Raw genomic sequence first — 15,341 nt, 5'->3', positions numbered from 1 at the left:
TAATTTTTTTTTCATTTAAAATGAGTCTTATCTAGTCCAACAGTCACACCATAGCATTTGGTGATTATTTCAAAATGAATGAAGGAACTTATCCATGCTTCTATCTACGAATCCTGAGATTTCTTAAATATTTTCTTTGGATCAGAGAAATCTTTAGAGACCTCCTAAACACCATTTACTCCATTTAAGTGGTTTCTTGTAGACAGTGCACAAACATTGGACAATCACTTAGCTCTGTTTAAAGAAGATACCATCAGATCTATTCAACCCCTGGTATGTGAGTTTATTTCAATTTACATCATCTGACCACAGTCAAGACCACCCAAATTGCTAGATGAATGCTGAAGATTTGTAAATGGTGATTTCATCCTTATGTTTTTTTCCCATTGAGTATTTCTCTTTTCAAAGAACCCAAAACTTCTTTTAGGATTAAGCACACTGAAATCAGTCACACTATCCTTGAGTCTGTGGGTATTCTCTTACTTAACTTTGATACTAGTGAATTATTTTTTAGCATATTTATTGCATAGAAAACTTTAGATCTCCATTAAAAAAAGCTATAAAGTTTATTATGAGCTTCAGCATAATGAACTGGATAATGTAAAAGCAAACATGAACACCTATATTGAAAAGGTTGGATATATATAAATGTGTTTCACAAAACTAAGGTCAGAATCAGTAGACCAAGCAAAAGCTTAATTTTATTTCTAGTGGGTACCTTAATCAATGGACTGGACGTAATTTTCAGGCTGCGTTCTCATAGAAGCATTTTTACCTAAGGTTTGGTTCAAACACTCAATCAATAATCATTTAAATTTGTAGCTAATCTCACTGAGATAGTGATCTAGCTTTTGAGTCAGCATTTGGGCCTGATAGGAGCATCTGATAGTTATGATTGTTTTGCAATTTGAAAAATTAATCTTTGCAGAAAGGGTTCTGCAACTGGCAAAAAGGATGTTTAAACAGACTTTTTTTTTTTCTCCAAGCAGGGCTTTGAGTGTACTTAATATAAATTTCAGTCATCCTCGATATCCATGAGCCCAACATAAACTGTAATTCGGACAATTTATTTTCCATTAATAGGACTTTCAGAAAATATTAAGATAGACTGTTGCCATTATAACATCTGGACAATACTTCCCCGGAGGTCCTTTCTCTCTGGGAAACCTCATTTGACTCACATTAATGTTAATGGGCATTGCAAACATGTATCCAGAAAGTGTGTGCAGGGGGAGGGCTGTGTGGGAAAGACTTAAGAGGATGTTAATGTTTTTAACTTTAACACTTTGTCATTTTCACACTAAGATAATGACTTGAAGTCCCCAGAACGTGAAAAATCCAGTCATTATGAAAGTAAACCTTAGGGAAGTGTGTGTGTATGTGTGTGTATGTGTGTGTGTGTATTTATGTGTATATGTTTGCTACTGTTTATTCTTCCTTACAGAATCAATAGTTTGATGAATTAATCATCTTTTCCATCAGTTTGAGTGCAGGTAAAACCACATATATGCTCTTCGTGAAAGAGAAGAATCTTTTTTTTTCTTTAAATTCCCCTAACAACAAATTCTGTAACAGCTCTCTTAGTATCCTATTTCCATAGTGAGTGACTCTGTAGACAAAATTCCCACAGCCTGGCCCACCACACCCTTGGAACCAGTCATTGGTTCCTGCTATATAGGAAGAATAGAAGCAGCTTCTTGTCTAAGAAAGGCTTTGCTTAATTTTCAATGTCTTCTTATCTTACCGGAAATTAATCTAGAAATGGGGGAGGGGTAACAGCCCTCTGCATATAACAATGACTCAATGAATTTTGTGGAAAGGAGGAAGGAAGGAGAGGAGAAAGAGAGGAAGGAAAGAAGGAGGGAAAGAACAGAAGGAGGGAGGGAAGACCCTCTCTTCTAAAAAAGAAAAATCATTCAAGGAAAAGAAGCTGTCATAGTGACCTCATCTGGCAGAGTATATAACATTTTATACTTGAAGTCTACCATGTTTCTAATAAGATAAGAGGAGTCGCTTTCATCATCATTCTACTGAAGCTGGGATTATTCATTGCATTTTATCTGAATTTTGATGCTTTTTCATCTTGCTTTCATTTACATTATTATGACCATTGTATATATGCTCATCTGGTTCTTCAAGCCTATAGATTTCCAGTGAGTTGATGAGTATAGCTTATTAGATAAAGTCAAACAAAACCATTTTATATTAATTTACATTTTAAATATTTTGCCTCCCTGGTCTAGCTGCCTCATTGCTATACCTGGCTTGAAAATTTATTCTTATTTAAACACTTATAAGTTTGTTTTTATGATTTAGCTTACAATTGTTAAAGACATCCATTGATATTAAATTTTTCTAAATAATTGATAGAGGAGGGGATGAGCATCATGATGTAAATGGACATCATGTAAAATGAACATTTGATTTAGAGTCAAACAACCTGGATTTTAGTCATGGTTACCCAATTATTATTATTTTTTTCAGGCAATTGGGGTTAAATGACTTACCCAGGGTCACACAGCTAGTACAGCTAGTAAGTGTCAAGTGTTTGGTTTGAGGCTGGATTTGAACTCAGGTCCTCTTGATTTCAAGGCCAGTGCTCTATCTACTGTGCCACCAGCTGCCCCCACCCCAATTATTTCTTTATGTGACCCAGGAAAAGCACTTTTCCATCTCTGGATCTCAGCATCACTATATGTAAAATTAGGCTTAAGAAAAGATATGAGGAAATTGGACTTGATTTTCAAGGTCCTGTTCAGCTCTGAAATTCTATTTGTATATGATTGGGGCAAGTCACTTTATATTTGTGACACTGTTTCTTTCTGTATAAAAGAAAAGGATTGGACTAGATATTCTCTCTCTATTCCAGCTTTAAGTCTTATGATCCTATACCCCTTCATTGAATGATCTCCTCTAAACAAGATAAATAAGGCTTATTGCATAAATAAATTGGTACATTTTTAATATTTTGAGCACATCCTCTGTAATGTGTGGGTGGTACAAGGATTTAAAAAGTAAATCTAAAATCTTAATTTATGATTTTTAAACTGACTCAAAGAACCTTCATAGAATGAAATGGATTCACATTTAGGTGTTAGAGTTCAGATTAGAATGGAGAGTTCTCACCTACCCAAACTATATTCAATACTCTAAGCTTTGTAGCCCTTCCTATTTTCCCCACTCCTCTATACCTCCCAAGAGAAAAATGGCCAAAAATGGGAGATTTAAAAAAAATCAGCTTTTACCACACAAAAAGCTTAGGTAGCTGTCCTCCAGGCAATGTGTCTCTAACTCATGCTCTGACAGCTTTCTGTATTCAGCAGGGAACCATAATGCTAAGGTCACAATTAGCTGTGCAATCCTCTGTGTTTATTTTAGTGTATATCTAAAACATACTTTGAAAACAGAGAGAGACAGGCATTTCGAATAACAGCAACAATCTTGTTTAGAGGGAAGAGTGACAGCTGAAAACTCTTATTTTCCTGGCCTGATTTTTCTGAGTATTTCACACAGCACTTTCAAAACACCATAAATAACCCTTCTTTAGATAAATAGACACATCCATATGCAGGATGCAGAGAGTTTGGGTTAGTTATGGTTTGGAGTCACTGTCAAGGGGCTGTTGTTAAACTGCTTAATCTCCTAGACAGCAAAGACTGGAAATCAAGTTTTGTTTTTGTTCGTTTTTTTGTTTTTGGCCTCTTCTTGATGTCTAGATAATGTTATGGAAGTAAGAGACATTCAGTGAATATTGGTACTCAAATGGCTTCTTATGTGACATTACTGTCTTTCCAAATTTTGTCTATCCTTCAAGGCTCTTGAATGCTATACATAAGAACTATCAATGTTGTGCTGTAGAAATAATGCTAGATTTGGAGTCACAGGATCTGGGTTTCAATACTGGCTCTATCACTTATTTCCTCTTGGGTAAGTCATTAGCCATTGTGAACTCCAGTTTCTTCAACTATAAATGAGGGTATTGGACTAGATGACTTCAAAGGTTCCTTCCAGCTCTCACTCCTACGACAGCTATCTTTCCTGAGCCAATTGTTTTTTACTATATAAGTGGCTTGTAGAAAAACTTGACTTTTAGGGATCATAGAATCACTGAGTGGGGAAGGCTTTAGCTATATGGGGCAGAATGAAGTGTAATGCTTCAAAGGTCAGCTCAGTGCCCTGCACCTAGTAGACACTTAATATGTCCTTATCAAATCGAATTAAATAAAAGTAATATGTCCTTACCAATTAGATCTATTTATTCAAAGTAGAATGCCTCAGGCTAGAGAAGTAGAATGTGCTCTTCCATCATTGAAGGTATTGAAGTGGAGAGTAGATAATTGCTTCTTCTTTTTTTTTTTTTTTTCCAGTAGAGGGAATTTTGTAGAGGGGATTTTTATATCAGAAGGTGGATAAACTAGATGGCTTCTAAGATCTCTTCCAATTCCAAGACTATATGAATTACTTTTGAGATGCTCTAATACCATCACCAGTCAATGAATACCCCCTACAATGTCCCTGGCAAATGTTCATTTAACCTTTGCTTGAAGAGCTGTGGTTTTCAAGGGGACCTCATCCTCTCACAAGCCAGCTCCAACCACTTACTCTGACTTAGAAGAAATAACTTCAGTTGGTCAAAAAGTCACAGTGACTGAATCAGATTCTGGTGGTGGCTTCTCTATTTGTCTTTCAAAGCCCTGACACAGGGCTCTTTCACAGTATTTACTGTTGTTACTTCCCAAAATATATTTTCTATATCTTCTAAGACAAATAGCCCGTATATCACTAAATTGTCATTCATCATTATAGGCTTGGAAGGGATGTTAGGGATCATTTTAGTTGAATCCCCTTGTTTTTTTCTGACCTCTTTACAAGATTATAAATTCTCACCCTTCTTGAAAGTAGGGATTGTCATTTGCCTTTCTTTGTATCCCCAGTGCTTAGCACAGTGTCTGGTACATAGTAGGTACTTAATAGATCCTAGTTGACTGACTGACTTTTTTATTCATCTTCAAATCCATTATTTTCCTAGAAACATGTACAATACTAGCAAACAAACAAAACACCTAATTTGAACATATTACTTTAGAGTTTATAAAATTGTTTGCATATGCCATCTAATCTCATCCTTATGACAATCCTAAGTATGGCAGTACAAGTATCTTTATCCCCATTTCACATATGGAAAAAAAATGAGGTTAAATAACTTTTAAACATGAATGAGACCTTAGAGTTCAATTCAATTCAATTAAACAAATGTATATTAACTTCCTGTTAGTTGTAAGACTCTGTGGCTACAAAGACAAAAATAAAGCATCCCCCACCTTGGAGGAGGTGACATTCTATTGGAGGGATAAAATAGAAATATACAGCTAAGTATAACAAGGTAATTTACTGAAAGAACAGTAGTAACTGGGAGGATCAGGGAAGATCTTAATGGAGCAGATGACACCTGAACTGAGATTTGAATAAATAATGATTCTGAAAGTTAGAGTTAAAGAGGGTGTATATTCCATACATGGGAATGGCTTGTGATGTGAGAGCTAAGATAGGGCAACAGTTTATAGTCTAGGTGGAGGAGAATGTAGAAAGCATGAAGGGGAGTGACTGTAATATAAGGCTGAAAAAATAGGAGAGATTAGTAGTGTGAAAGGCCTGAAATCTTAGCCTGAATAGTTCATAAATATAACCTAAAGGACATATGAACTCACTGAAGGTCTTTTAAACAGAGCAGTGACATGGTTGGATTTGTGCTTTAGTAAGATACTTTTGTAGCCCAGGCTCGGAGTTTTTAGGCATGGTCAAGGCTGGGCCATAGATGGATAGGTTCCTCACTAATAGGCCTTACTGCCCCTTGTGACCTTCCTTTTCTGGCATGTGCTAAAGAGCTAGTTATAAAGGAGCAAATGCAAAGTCTTACCTTCAGAGGTTCTGTAAGACCAGGATGTATACAAGGAACCAGCCCTGTTTACTGCCACTCATTCCATGGAGGTCAATATTTACCTTGAAGGGAACCTGAAACCTAACTCAGAGGTTTTATTGGCTCTTTTAGATGCATCCTCCCTCCCCAATTCACTGGAGGAGTTGAACTTTGAAAGCCAGGAGTACTGAAATCTTTTGTAGAAACAGAAAAACTGGAAGTTGTCCTATATGCATACACTGTTCTCCCTCATTTCTGCCTACTGGCTTCCCTGGCATCCTTTAAGTCCTAAAAAAAATTCCATCTCCTACAGGAAGCCTTTCTCAACCCCTTTTAATTCTAATGCCTTCCCTCCCTTAATTATTTCTTATTTATGCTGTATATACAATGTTTGCACATATTTGTTTGCTTATTGTGTCCCCTATTAGGTTGTGAGCTTTTTGAGGTGAAGTGTTGTCTTTTGTCTATTTTTGCATCTCCAGTGTTTACCATAGAACCTGGAGTGGTGTTTATTAGTTGAATTCTTCTGCCTCTACTTCTCCTAGAATAGACTAATAGCTGGTAGGTGCAGGACAATTGTCAAAATAAATAAGGAATTAAGAAGACTCATATTAGGAGCTCTGATGGTAGTATAGATAAATTTAGGTAAGAAGTATTGAGGGCCTGAACTAGGGAGCAGAAACACAATCACATGTATAAGAAATATTGTGGAGACAGACTTGATGGGACTTAGCAATTGACTGCAAATGAGAGGAAGTAAGAAGAGTTGATGATTCAGAGGTTATAGATTTTAATGACAAGAAAAATGGAACTTTTGACAAAATCTTTTAAAAAAAAGTGAGCAGGGACAGATTTTGGGGGAAAGATTATGAGCATAATCAGGGCTTTGTATAGTCTGGCACATAGTAGGTTCTTAATAAATGTTTGTTGACTGAGTTTCATTTTGAGTTGAATTTGAAAAGCCAATGAGACATTCAGGTGAAAATGTCCAATGGGTACCTGATCATTCAGAAAGAGAGTTCAGGAAAGAAACTAGGGTTAGATATAACAATTTGGGAGTTATCTAAATAAATATGGTAATTAAGCATTTAGGAAAGAATGAGATCAAGGGAAAAAGTTTAGAGAGAGAGGAAAAGAGGGCTTAGCATAGAGCCTTGGTGAACAACTCAAAGGCAAATAGATTAGGTGTTATTATCATTCCCATTTTATAGAGGAAGAAACTGAGCCTTCAGTGACTGGCCTAGGGTCATGTAGCTAATATATATTTGAGGCAGGATTAAAATTCAGGTTTTCCTGACTCCAGCATCAGCGCACTCACTCAATTCAACAACCCAACTAACTCAAGTATTTGCTAATCCCTATCTCTGTGCATGTCGCAAGTGTTTCCCTTTTTCCTGTCAATGCCTGCACATTTACTTTCTTTTGCTTAGGTTCTTAACTTTGAGCTTCACTATCCATGACCTTCTGAATCTAGGAGTGTTCTCCTTTGGTAGTTTACCTAAACTGGGAGTCCTCGATGAAGGGGCATGGTTCTTTTCCAGAAATGAGAACATTATTTCCCTCTTGGTTTTCATACTCTTTTTGTATCCTGGTTTTTGCCCTCTTTCAGTGGGGGTACTATTATTGATAGACCTTGTGCTCTACTCCCTTCTTTCTGCCTTTCCAAGCCCTCAGGGTTTGGATTTACTGAAGAACCAAGAAATTAAAGGCATGCTGAAGACCACCCAGTCTAATTATTTCACTTGACAGATTAGAAAGCCGAGGTAAAATGACCCGTCCATGGTCACACAGGTAAAGAGTAATCGAATCAGAGCATGAGCCCAGTCTCTTATAAAGAGCTCAGTTCTCTTTCTAGCATGCTATTCAGCCTTTTTATATCTTAGCCTATTGGTGATAACTTTATATTGACTTAACTATATATTTTATTCCAATATTTGAAGTTTCAGTTTGAGTTATTGATACAGTGATAAGAGACAGAGATGGACAGTTAGAGGACATGAGTTTAAATGTTAGCTCTGCTAGATACTTACTATCTTGTGATCTTCTTTGTGTCCCATTTCCTCATCTGTAAAATGAAGAGACTGGATAAGGAATGGTAAAAGTCTCTATGATCCTCTGACTTTTTTAAACTAAATTTGGAGATTTATAAGTGAGAGAGTTAAGAAAATCCAATAACACATTTGCTTGTTCCATTAAAGGAATAATATGGATCTCTTGAAGCAGACTATCCAAAATACATAAAATTGTTGTTCTAGTTAAAATACATTTTATCTTCTTCCTTCTTTACTGATGCTGATTACCTTCCTAATATGGTATGGCAGCTATATTAGGATTCCATAAAATGAATTCATGGAGAAGACTGCAGTGGTAAGATAAGGAGACATAGAACTGATAGCAGAAAAGGGTAAAACTGGAATATTACAAAGCAGGGCTGGTATGATGTTATTACTTGTTTTGTGTGCACAATCTACATTGTAGTTGGGTCAGCATGGGCTACTATTTGCCAAAGTCAGCCAACCTTTCCCACAACTTAACTGAAAGGGTTTGAATTATGATCATTCCAGGGGCCAGGAAGTACACATGCAATTCAATCTGACCATCCGTGTATTTGAGTGCCTGTAGGTAATTTCTGTAGCTGTAGTAAGTGTGGTTTCCATAACAAAAACAACAATAATCAACTCATCTCTATCTAGCTCTTTTTGACTTCACACAATGTTGAATTGTACAACAACCTCGTTATGTAGGCAGCTTGAGTATCCTCATCCCCATTTGATTAATAAGGAACCTGGGGCTCAATTAAAAGTTGTGTGGTAGGCTCAGTCACAGATATCATACATCAGAATTACAAGAAAATGTCTAGAAGACTCTCTTATTTTATAGATAAGGAAATTGAGGTCCAAAGAGATTAAATGATTTACCCAAGATGACATAATTACTAATTGGCAGTAAAAGGGATTATATAAAATTTCTGATCCGTCACATATTAACTGACGTATGGTAAACTATTTTCCAAACCTTAAAGAATGATATAAATGTCAGCTAGGATTATTATTATTTATTATTATTAGTGCATTTTCTGACTCCAAGGCCTGTATGATTATTATTAAAGGATAGTCCAAAGTATGTTTTTTTTCCCTTTTCCCCTTTAGTAATCTACTTTAGTGAGCTTTGCCAAGTATATTAACATATGTTAGTACATCAGCAATGTACAAAGAAGAAAACAATTTAGAGTTTGAAACAACTTCTGGGACAATCCAAGCATTCATTTATAGTTGAAGGACTTCTGGAAGCTAGGTGAGGCAGTAGAGACTGTCAGGCCTGGACCCATCTTACTGAGTTCAAATCTGGCCTCAGGTACTTACTTGCTGTGTGGCCCTGGACAAGTCACTCAATCCCTTTTAGTTCAGTTTCCTCATCTGTGAAATGGTCAGGAGAAGGCAATGGCAGACCATTCCAGTATCTTTGCCAAGAAAACTCCAGACATGACTAAAAAACAACAGAATAAAATCTCGGGCCAAGGTAGGTTAAATGATTTGTCCGTGAACATTCAAGGAATGAGGCAGTAAGCATAGTAGATAAGAGTGCTCTACTTGGAGTCAAAAAAACTTCAGTTCGAATCCATGCTTTAAATGTTTATTATTTATGTGACCTTCACTCAACTCTTATAGCCTCAGTTTCCTTATCTATGCAATGTAGATAATAAAAGCACCTCCCTCACAAGGTTGTTGTAAGGAACAAATGAGATAATGTATCTAAATTGCTTAGTAAACCTTAAAATTCATTATAAATGCTTGCTATTATCAATAGTGAATCCAGGTTTTCTGACTCCAAATACAATACTCTTTCCATCACACCAAGAGATCAATCAGTCAACATGCATTTATTAAGCACCTACCATTATCTTTGAAAATTTAATTTCTGTTTTAGATACCAATTCTTTTCTCAGTAACTAAACTGATTTTCTTCCTCCTTGAGAGTTAGACATATGATCCTACAGAACTTCAGAGATAGAAGGGACAACAGAGATCATTTAGTCCAACTCCTCTCATTTCACAGATGAGGAAATTGAAGGGCAAAGAGAGAAAGTAATTGCTTAATTTTACACAGACAGGAAGTGGCAAGTCCTCAGTTTAGGGAGGAAGGTAGTGGAAAGGCCATGAGTTCTGGGGTCAAATGACGTGGGTTCACATCCTTCCCCTGAGAGTTACTATCTCTACAACTATGGCTAGTCACAAACTTCCTTGGGCCTCAGTTTCCCCATTTGTAAATGGTGGGTGGGATTATAACAGATGGTTGCTGATGTCTCTTCCAGCATTTAATTAATGGTCCACTGAATCCTGACTCTCAGACCACCAGTGCCCTTTCTACTTTACCCTTGTTCTTTATCTCTTAGATAAGATTGTAATCTGTAGAACTCCTGATTTAAAGGAGAGAAGGGAAATGGACACGAAATGGCTGATGACAACTTTTTAAAATACTTTTCTATGTTTTTTGTGGCACAAGTAGCTAGAATTCTGACTGTGGAGCCAGAAGGCCTTGTTTAAATATCTTTCTAGTTGCGTCTTCATGGCCAAGTCCCCCAACCTCTCAGAGCTTCATCGGTAAAGTGACCATAATGATACCTGCTGTACCTACTACAACCTACTAAAGGTTGTAGGAGTAAAGCACTGTACTTTACAAACCTCAAGACACTAGATATGTGTGAATGGTTAGGAATATATTTATTATTGTGATGAAAAGTGGCTGTTGTTCCTCCCACCCAACTGGAAGTGAATCTTGTTATTGAACCTGAAAGTATTTTCATCCTGGGAATACTAAATTATGGCCAGAACTACATTTATGGGGAGCAGGTGGCTGCACACTCAGTGTGATCTCAGGGGGAGGGAGGGTCCTCTGCCCCCCAAAATACCTCCTCCACCTGTTTACTGATGCTTGAAATTCCATTTTACAAGAGACAGTTAGAGATGAGACTTAAAATGCAACTCCTTTCGTTTTCTCAGGAGAGGAACATAATGACTTAAGTTGATTTCTTTGCCAAGGGGTAGGAGTGGGAAGTCTGGACCTGTGATTTCATCACTTTAGGGAACTCCCAATATGAAATCTTTTTCTGCTAGTGTACATCATCACTTCATCTATGTCTTTAGCAACTTATCTAGAGGCCCTGAGATGGTTAAGTGATTAGAGTAAGTTCACATAGATAATGAATATTGGGGTAGAAGTCAAACCAAGGTCTTCCTAAATCCAAAGCTGACGCTCTATCTGCTATACACTGTCTTGTGACTTAAGATCATGAGAAGGTATAAATGACTGAAAAATGATGCTTTCCTAGAGCAAGTTTCAATAAAGAGAATGAGGAGAAAACAACAAGATAAAGGCAGAACTAACGAGGGACAGAGTGTCATGGAAGCAAAATAAGAAACAGCAAAATGGAGGCCTGGGATGTTGACAAAACCTTTGACTTTACAATTTTGCTTCAGGAAGGTCCTATAATGAGGCCTTGTGAAGGTCTACGTTTTGAATGGAGAAATAGAAGTTAGCTGATTCCATGTTGTGGGGGTTGTAACACATATTTATTTTTTTTAATTATTTACTTCATTAGGTATTTCCCAATTACATGTAAAACAATTAATTTAAAAATATTTTGAGTTCCAAACTTTCTCCCTCCATCTTGCCCTACTCCTTGAGAAGGCAAGCAAATTGAATTTGATTATACATGTGAGGTTATGCAAAACATTTTCATATTAGCCATGTTACAATAGAAAGCACAAATAGAATAAAACAACAACAATAAAGAGAGTAAAAAAAATATGCTTCAATCTGCATTCAGAGTTTATCAGTTCTGTCTCTGGAGCTAGATAGCATTTTTCATCATGGGTAATTGGAATTGTCTTAGATCAGTGTCTTGATCAGAGTAGCTAAGTCTTTCATAGTTGATCATCATTACGATGTTGCTATTATTGTGTATAATGTTCTCTTGGTTCTACTCACTTCACTTTGCATGAGTTGATAGACATTTTCCTAGATTTTTTTCTGAAACCATCCTGCTTGTCAATTTTCATGGCACAATTGTATTCCATTACAATTATATATTCCAACTTGTTCAGTTATTCTCCATTTGATGGGCATGCCCTCAATTTCCAATTCTTGGCTATCTCAAAAAGAGCTGCCAAAGTATTTTTGTACAATAGGTCCTTTCCCCTTTTCTTTGAACTCTTTGGGATACAGACCTAGTAATGGTATCGCTGGATCAGAGGGTATGGACAGTTTTATAGCTCTTTGGGCATAATTCTAAATTGTTCTCCAGAATGGTTGGATTAATTCACAACTCCACTAATAGTGCATTAGCTCTCAATTTTTCTACATTCCCTCCAGCATTTGTCATTTTCCTTTCCTGTAATGTTAGCCAATGTGATAGGTATGAGATGGCATCCTAGAGTTGTTTTAATGTGCATTTCTCTAATCATTAGTGATTTAGAGCATCTTTTCATGTGACTATTAATAACTTTGATTTCTTGTTTCTGAAAATTGTCTATTCATATCCTTGGACAATTTAGAAATTGGGGAATGGCTCTTCTTTAAAATTTGGTTCAGATTCCTATATATTTGAGAAACAAGGCCTTTAGAAGAGAAACTTGCTGCAAAATTTCCTTCTAATTTTGGCTGCATTGGTTTTGTCTGTGCAAAGTTTTTTAATTTCACGTAACCAAATTATTTTATTTCCCATTCTCCCCTCTCTCTAGTTTAGACACAAACTCTTCTTTTATCCATTTTTGACATGTACATTTTCCCACGTTCCCTTAATTGACTTATGATATTCCCCTTTATATCTAAATCACTTACCCATTTTGATCTTATCTTGGTATACCATGTGAAATGTTGGTGTAGGCCTAATTTCTGCCAAACTGCTTTCCAGTTTTCCCAACAAACTCTACTCAGATGTTGTATTATTAACTCAAAAGCTTGAATCTTTGGGTTTATCAAACATTAGATTATGATGGTCATTTACTACTGTGTATTGTATGTCTCATCTATTCAATTGATCCGCTACTGTATCTTTTAGCCAGTATCAGATTGTTTTGATGTTTGTCGCTTTGTAATATGGCTTGATATCATGAACTGCAAGGCTGTCTTTCTTAAAATTTTTTTCATTGAATCCTTTTTGGTCTTCCAGATGCATTTTGTTACTATTTTTTTTCTAGCTCTATGAAGTAATTCTTTGGTAGTTTGATTGGTATGGCACTGAATAAGTAAATTAACCTAGGTAGGATTGTCATTTTTATTATATTGGTTTGGATTATCCATGAACAATTAATATTTCTCCAGTTGTTTAGATTGTCTCTCTTTGTGCAAAAACTGTTTTGTAATTGTGTTGATATAATCCCTGGGTTTGTCTTGTCTTGTAGACTCTTAAGTATTTTATATTGTCTGTAGTTATTTTAAATAGAATTTCTTTTTACATCTCTTGCAGCTGGGTTTTGTTGGTAGTATATAGAAATGCTGATGATTTATTTGGGTTTATTTTCTATCCTGCAACTTTGCTGAAGGTGTTAACCATTTCAACTAGTTTTTTTTTTTTTTTTTTGGTGATTCTGTAGGGGCTTCTTTAAGTATACCATCACCTCATCTGCAAAGAGTGATAGTTTTATTTCCTCATTGCCTTTTTTTATTCCTTCAATTTCTTTTTCTTTTCTTATTGCTGTAGCTAGCATTTCTAGTACAATATTAAATAATGGTGGTGGTAATGGACATCTTTGCTTCACCCCTAATCTAATTGGGAAGGCTTCAAGTTTATCCCTATTATAGATAATGCTTGTTTTTAGTTTTAGGTAGAAGTTACTTATAATTTTAAGAAAGGCTCCATTGATTCTTATGTTTTCCAGCATGTTTAATAGGAAGTCAAAGGCTTTTTCTGCATCTATTGATAAAATAACATATTTTTTTTGTTGCTACCCCTGCCTTTTTTTCCTTCAGCTGATACATAATATATTCTGCTCCAGCCCCTCATTTTAACTGTGTGTATCTCTGTTTCAAGTGTGGTTATTTTAAACAACATATTGTTACATTTTGGTTTCTAATCCATTTTATGACTGAGTTTATCCCATTCACAGTTGTGATAACTAACTGTGCATTTCCTTCTATCCCATTTTCTTCTGTTTATCCTTCTCTCTCTTTTTATTTGACTTCTCCTCTAAAGCCTGTTTTGCTTCTGAACAGTGCCTTATTTTATCTGTCCTCCCTTTTATGACCCCGTTTCTTTTATACTCTTCCCCTCCTATTTCCCTGTCAGGTAAGATAGGTTTCTATTACCAATTGAGTATGTGGTGTGATCTGGGGAGAGGTGTGGTCACTGCTCTCTTGGTCTGCACTCTGGTCCTTAACCATGAAGGGTCCCTGATCCCTTGGGATTGCGATTAATACTTTTCCTCTGGGTTCTTCCTCCTTCTGGCCCATAAAAAGATATTGTTCCTCAGGATCCTTCATCCTTTAGGGATGGAAATATTACTATTTCTTAGGGTTTTCACTCCCTCTTAACCAAAACTCCTCCTCTCTGCCCTTGCAATATGACCTCAAAGTGTGTATAGGCAATGGAATTGCCAAATATCATCTGGAACTGAGTGCAGTGCTAGCATAGAAGAACCCTGTAATCTTTTTCTGACCAGTTGTCAGATCCCCTTACCATTTCTAGTTTGAGAGCTCCCAACACTACTGCTGCTTCTGTCACCAGCTCCTAGACCTGCCACTGGTATTTCATCCATGTGGGTTCTGGGTCAGCCTTCTTCCCCCTCTCACAGATATCTGTTTCTGACCTACTATGTTGTCTTCGGCTAGAAGAATATCTCACTCTGACCTTTTGTGGGCTCAGCTATTCCAGAATTTAATTTGAGACATTCTTTTAAAGTCATTTGGAAGGGAATGTTGGGAGAGCTCAGCTCTGCTCTGCCATCTCCACTATGTCACTGGAAGTCCTCCATATTTATTCTTTAGTTATTAGTTGAACATAGGATTCTGTGGCCTATTGGATTCAATTTCATATTTGGAATTAGGAGGAGAGGAGGAGAAAGGGAATAAGCATTTACATAGTGCTTACTATGTGTCAGGCAGAGTGCTAAGTACTTTACATATTATCTCATTTGATTCTTTCAAGCTTGTGAAACAGGAGCTGATATTACCCTCATTTTAGAGTTGAGGAAACAGAATACAAAAACAAAAACAAAAACAAAAACAACAACAACAACAAAAAAAAACAGAATTTAAGTGATTTGCCAAGGGTCACATAGCTAAGTGTCAGAAGCTTGATTTGAATTCAGATTGCCTTGACTCTAGATATAGCACTCTGTCTGAAATATTATAGGATTATAGAATCTTAGAGTTGGGAGGTAACTTAGAGGTCTTCTAAACAAACCCAGATATATAAAATGATTCT

Source organism: Vombatus ursinus, unplaced genomic scaffold (genome assembly GCF_900497805.2).
Source record: "Vombatus ursinus unplaced genomic scaffold, bare-nosed wombat genome assembly UNPS02014841.1, whole genome shotgun sequence".
Taxonomy (NCBI): Eukaryota; Metazoa; Chordata; class Mammalia; order Diprotodontia; family Vombatidae; genus Vombatus; species Vombatus ursinus.
Note: the sequence above shows the minus strand (reverse complement) of the source record.